The sequence below is a fragment of the Astyanax mexicanus genome, chromosome 14 (genome assembly GCF_023375975.1).
Source record: "Astyanax mexicanus isolate ESR-SI-001 chromosome 14, AstMex3_surface, whole genome shotgun sequence".
Taxonomy (NCBI): Eukaryota; Metazoa; Chordata; class Actinopteri; order Characiformes; family Acestrorhamphidae; genus Astyanax; species Astyanax mexicanus.
This window is the reverse complement of record NC_064421.1, coordinates 34,411,547-34,418,053: the sequence shown is the minus strand read 5'-3', so window position 1 is coordinate 34,418,053 and position 6,507 is coordinate 34,411,547. Positions and strand designations below refer to the sequence as shown.

At 35.7% G+C, this 6,507-nt stretch overlaps 2 long non-coding RNA genes across 2 annotated transcripts; both read right to left on the bottom strand.

Annotated features, from left to right (window-relative positions):
- Positions 1 to 3,376: 3,376 nt before the first annotated feature.
- Positions 3,377 to 4,050, bottom strand: LOC111195572 (uncharacterized). The gene is made up of 3 exons (XR_007424089.1): positions 3,825 to 4,050; positions 3,621 to 3,670; positions 3,377 to 3,533 (listed from the first exon to the last, which is right to left on the bottom strand). It is a non-coding gene; the product is annotated as an uncharacterized LOC111195572 (long non-coding RNA).
- Positions 4,051 to 4,220: 170 nt separating this feature from the next.
- LOC125781044 (uncharacterized) lies at positions 4,221 to 5,527 on the bottom strand. The gene is made up of 3 exons (XR_007424091.1): positions 5,398 to 5,527; positions 4,670 to 4,732; positions 4,221 to 4,395 (listed from the first exon to the last, which is right to left on the bottom strand). It is a non-coding gene; the product is annotated as an uncharacterized LOC125781044 (long non-coding RNA).
- Positions 5,528 to 6,507: the final 980 nt, after the last annotated feature.

Here is a 6,507-nt window from a genome sequence, read left to right as displayed (position 1 = left end):
TTTTTGGCCGCATCTCTGGCCAGTGACTCTGGCAGCCCTGTCTGACCTCAGCCTTATGAGGGATCCAGTTCCTCATCAGTCCCTAAGTTAAAATAAATAAGTAAATAAATGAATTAATTAAAATGATATATATATATATATATATATATATATATATATATATATATATATATATATATATATTATAAATAATATATGTTTTATATGTATAACATGATACACATAGGGACATAAATATAGTTTTACTGAGCATACAGTTTATCTAAACTATAAATTATATTACTGCTTTACTGGCTGTTTAATTAGATAAGGAACCTAGTTAATTAATATGTTTATGACGTATATTTGGGCGTTGCCTTCCCCATTTTCGTGTGCTCTGTGGGCGTGGATGCAGTGATGTCATTGGAAAATCCTTAAAAGTCTTCCGGAGTAGGATACACTGATGTAACCTCCGTTGGAAGCCTACTACAGGTGGATTTTAAGCGTCTTCTTTCGTCTCCTACGTATTCGGACAGGCGGCAAGATGGCGTCACGAAATCAGTTTCCGGGTCATGGAGGAGAGGAGGAGGATCGGTAGGAAAAAGGAGACACTTTTGGGGTTTCTGAACGCAGCCTTAGTCTGGACGATGCAGCTGCGACGCAGGTGTTTCCCAAAAGCGTGGTTGGAACTATGGAGGTAACCACGTTACACTCACAGAAATATTTAACCCTAACTTTTAAGATTTATGTAATTTTATTACATGACAAATTCCCATGTACTTTTTTTAGATAATTTTAACACAAACCTATCAAATAAATGTTACATGATGCATATTCATTCGTGTAATAAAGCCTATTTATTTTAAATGCATAATAACCAGGTTTATGTACTGAGTATAAATAAAGTATAAGTACTCTAAATTAATAATACTAATGAGTGTATTTAATTCAAATACATAAAGTATATTGTTCGAATTACAATAAGCACAGTCAGGTTACCTACACAAAATAAATAGCATATATTTATTTGAATTACATGTCATTTATGTTTATAAAATAAACCAAATTAAATAAAATGCATCACATTTATGCAATTCATTTCAATTCAGTACAATCTTAATAAAAACAATCAGACCCCTTGTTGTTTAATCAAAGCTTTATTAATATTAAAGCCTAGCATAAAAAAGAGACACAAAATTACCATTTCTTAAAATCACATTTCAATCATACTTATGTAGTTAAATGAAAGTTTGGCGTTTGTACATTCACAAGACCCTAGTTTGGCAAAATTTTCCTTCAGTAATACAAGAAAAAAAAAGGCTACTTGAGTGACAACAGACTTTGGTAGGAACTAAAGTACTTTTTTAGAACAAATATAATTTAAACACTTAGAGAACTCGAGTGTAAAATTGACTTTGGCTATAGTAAAACATGATAAAGAATACTAACCTTTGATGAATATCCCACCTCCATTCTCCCACAACCAGAAGATAAAGCAATTGTGTTCGTTTGTCCAAACATACTTAACCCCTTTTTACATGGTTATCCAGCTCAAAGTAGCTCCACAACTCATTGGTAGAATCCGGAGAACCCTGACATCTAAAGCAAGGCATTAAGAACTTTAAAAATTTATTTAAAAAAAATAAATCTGTTTCCAATCCGTAGTGTAAGATAAATCTCCAGGCGCAGCCATCTTAAAGTTAAGTCATTGCAAGTTGAATGCTGAGCACAATTGAATTAGTATAGAGGAGCCGTTTTTTTAATTAATTCAGTGGAAATGCATGCATTCCAGCTATTGCTGAAAATATCTGGTTACTGGTGATATGAGATGGAAGAACACACACACTAAAAAAATTATTGTTCATGCTCAGCACTTGACCTGCCATGACTTTATTTTAAGATGGCGGTGCCTGGACTCTGTGGGATGCCTTGTTTTAGATTTCAGGGCTCTGCGGATTTTAGCATTGAGTTGTGGAGCTACTTTGAGCTGGATAATGGTGTAAAAAGTGATTTATCTGCAAGGGCAAAAATATGCGCTGTATCACCCATTCTAAAGCCTGTTTGGACAAAAGAACCAAATTGCTGGATCTCGGATTGCTGAGGGAGAACAGAGGTGGGATATTCACCAAAGGTTAGTATTCTATCATGTTTACTACAGCCTAAGTCAATTTCACACCTGAATTCTCTTTTAACTTTAAAAATCTGGTTTGAGCTGAGCCACTACAACAATGCCAGCTAACATTTTAGAAAATACACATCCCCAATGAGAAGGTTTGGAGAGGGTTGGATAGGAGAGGAGTAAACCTTACCCCTACAGGAGCTTAGGAAAGAGGAGGTGAGTAGAGAAAGCAGAGGGTAGAAGAGAGGGAGAGGTTTGCCTCCTTTCCTACAATTTTCCCTGAATCAATGAACAGTTTATTTCATATCTACATAACTGATCTTTCAACAAAATTTTAATGCTTCGACAACCAATGTACAAATTTATCAAACAGCTATTTCCCTGGTGTAACCTTCAAGAACCAAGGGACCATTTCAACAATATACAGTCTTACTGTGTGCGGGTGAGGTGGTAGTTGCCAACCGAATCACTGGAGCAATTTGAGTTTCAGTGCATGTACTTTTGGTGTAAGCTTAGTTGAGTCCAGGTCCATCAGGGTTTTCTGGAACACCTCAAATGTACGCTTCAGGCTTTTTGGATAGCTCAAATTGGGTGCATAAATCTGCCCATAAAGCAGAGAGAACGGAGCACGTCCACGCCTTCCAGCACAACACCAACATCTGCAAAGCATCCATCACCTGGACAATCAGAACAATGTCCCTCTGCTCAGACAGTGTAGATTCCCATAGTCTTCTCTGCAATGCCAGCCTCAGCCTCTCTGGATTCAATGTCCTGGAATATAAAGAGAACAGAATGATGTTCTGTGTGACCCTAACCATGACCACCAAAATCTAAGCAGCTCCAAGATGCATTTTGTGTTCTTGTTAACATGAGATTATACACAGACTACTGTCAAATTGTGCACTTTTCTATGAAGGTGACAACAACAATTAAAACTGACCATTATCCTTTACAGTAGTAGACTAACTCTCATATGTTTATGGGTTGATCCCCCACTGAGGTCGATCTCCTCACTTTAATACAGGGATTTTTGGTTCGACTGCAAAGACTGCTCTTTTCCCAATGAAGCGTTTGACCTGCCAGAAAAAAATACAATTAACAAAACACCAACTAAAAATATGTAAATATATAAAAATACAGAATCAGGAACCCCCACTTATTTTGTTGAAAGATCAGTTATGTAGATATGAAATAAACTGTTCATTGATGCAGGGAAAATTGAAGAAAAGAGGCAAACCGCTCCCTCTCTTCTACCTTCTGCCTTCTCTACTCACCTCCTCTCTCCTAAGCTCCTGGATAAGGTTAAGGTTTACTCCTCTCCTATCCAACCCTCTCCAAACCTTCACTCATGGTGGAGTTGGATGGAGGATGATAGGGAAGAGAAAGGACCAACCATTCTCTATCCTAATCTTCTCTCTCCCCATTTACCGCTCACCTGTTAGAAACAACCCCCTTCTTGTTAATATTAAACACCTAAAGCAAAAACAATTCATGTTTCCAACTACACTGCTTTATGACTTACCTTTTGACATATGGCTTCAGCTTTATGGACTGTCTCAGATCCTCAGCTGCCTTTTGACAGAGAAAAACAAAAATTATCCCATTGTTTCTCTTCATGGGCAGCAATCCTAAACATTAATGGTCTGCTTAAGGAGGAAAACAACATTATCTCTGTAAACAACATAGTTCATCAAAAAAAGGAATAAGAACAAAGAATCAAACATACCATGTATTCTTTAACCAATGTATCCAGGTCTTTACTGAGGTAGATACTCAGACAGCTCATAACACAATCACACTTCACATTGATGTCTTCATTCTACAAAAAGAAAACATAATTTATGCTTGTCAGTGACAAAGACACACTAACACACAGGAGCTGAGGCTAACAATGTCAGTTACATTTACCTACTTCACCACACCAGCACCTTGCTTTACCCCACTCAGGTAAAGCTCACTCAGAAAACAGTAATTGTGAAAGACCAGAAAAACTTATATTTACTTAAATATTAGCTTTTCCTTATAGTTCAGTAACACATAACATATGCTTATATATATATATATATATATATATATATATATATATATATATATATATATATATAGAGAGAGAGAGAGAGAGAGAGAGAGAGAGAGAGAGAGAGAGACGTACACCATCCATCTGGGCCATTATGGCGGTGATCTTTCCTCCTGCAGCTTCAGATTTGGCATTAATCACCTTAATCAGGTTGTCTGTCTGACTGTCCATACCTGACTCACACCTAGTAGGTAATGAACTGTCACACAATTTGCAGCACCTGTAAATGAAGAAAAAGAACAATGAATCAATTAGATCATCTGTAAAATGAGCTGAAAATACCTGAAAAACCAACACATCCAACCTTGTCCAAAATCAAACTTTGTAAGCCTAATGAGTTTTGTTGTACTGGGAAATCAATAATTTACTGTTTTAACATGCTTACTCTAAACATTTGGAATTGTAAACATTTTATACAATGGACTGTAAATAATAATTTACAAACTACAATATGAACTATATTTTGACGTGTACATTTTTAAACTTATACTTACTAAATCTATGTTGCAACATGGAGGTGAGAAACAGGATAGGAGAAGTAGAAAAATACTAGGTACCTGGGGAAAAATAATCTAACATTAAGTTCTGTAACCCAAGCCAGTAAATAAATAAATAAATTAAATATAGAATTTAAATATAGTACTCTAAAAGGCAGTCACTCACCTAACAATAGCTAGCTAACAAAGTCCTGATTCATGACTCGTTCAGTTTTTTGGTTTAGATAATTGCAGTTGAAAAGCTCACTTTACTATATGAAAATCTTTACATCTTTGATCTACACTAATTTTTCATACAAATGCGTTTGTAAAAAAAAAAAAACAATCACATAGTTTTCAAGTTAATCTTTAAGCAAACAGACAGAGCCTAACTTAATATAAAATGAATAGGCTAAATGCTGTGGACAAAGGGAATGCTATCTGGCCTGCTTAATGTTAATAGTATTCATTTTAACTGGCATGAAAACAAACTGGAAAGGGTTAGTTTAATCCATTATTGAGCTGTATTACCAAATTAGCCAAGATGCCATGCAATAGCTAGTTTGTTAGCTGTAATGCTAATGGCATTGTCTGGAACAGCAACGTGGCCAAGATAAAACTGCCTAAAATAATCACACACTAACTTACATAAATGAATTAATATCTGTGTAATATGAAGTAAACTACACATTTAGGTCACATTTGGGAGTAATACAACATATTGTATTACGTATTGGATTGCTTACCTTCTCACATGGACGTAAGTTGTAGCTACATTCAACCGCCAGTCCAGCCCATAATAGTTTTCTTCTTCTTCTTCGAGTTTTACAGCAGTTGGTAACAAACTTAAAGGGGCATTACCGCCACCTACTGGCAGGACATCGTTTCCATTTTCCCCATTTCACTTCAACTTTTATGAAAAACAATCACATACATTTTACATAACAGATTCTTGTTTATTTTAGGGCTCTGATTATTTAAACCATGTTAGTATGTATTAACTAATTACATTCAATACATTTTAAAATTGGTTAAATTATCTAGTGAAGAGTAACTGTTTATTTTACCTTGAGTGTATTGACAAATATCTTTCAATTATGATTACTTATCTTAGTATCTGTAATTACATAATCATTGTGTGAAACCTTGTATTTTATATGCATAACCAATACTCACATTGTATTTGATCATCTTTATTACTCACAGTGTATTTTACACGCATTTATATAAAAGATTAACCAATAATCACAATATATTCTGCACATATATAGTAAAACATTGTTTGATCAGGCATGTGACTAACACAGACTCTATTATATGACAACTTAACCCACATGATACATTTACTAACACATTAACATATAACATATGAGATGTAGCTCAGGCTTGAAGTATTTTGTTTAATACTGCATGACCCTAACTAACGGTCATCAATTCGACTGGTACGGGGCTAAATTGCTACAAAAAAGGCTATTAGATCAAAGCAGCCTTTTGGTGAGTGAGTGCCTCCCTAAAAACCCTCTGCTTCAAAGCGGGGGATGACGCACTCACACAGATAGTGCCACGATGTTTCATTCTGGAAGAACACAGTCAAGGCCAAACATTAGTGGTCTGGTCAGACACGTGAAACTTGAGTACTAACACGTGAAATTATGCATATTAACATGAGCTAATCGTTAGTAACGCCTCATCAGCAGGTCTCACGTCATTTTGGGTATAAAACATGGAGTCAGATAAGAGGGGGGTCAGAACTTATGCTGGGACGGCTGTTAGACGGTCTTTCATGTGTGGGTTCTCCTGAATATTCAGTACTTTGTAATAAATACTTGGTTTGCTTTCAACTTCACTCCACTGTC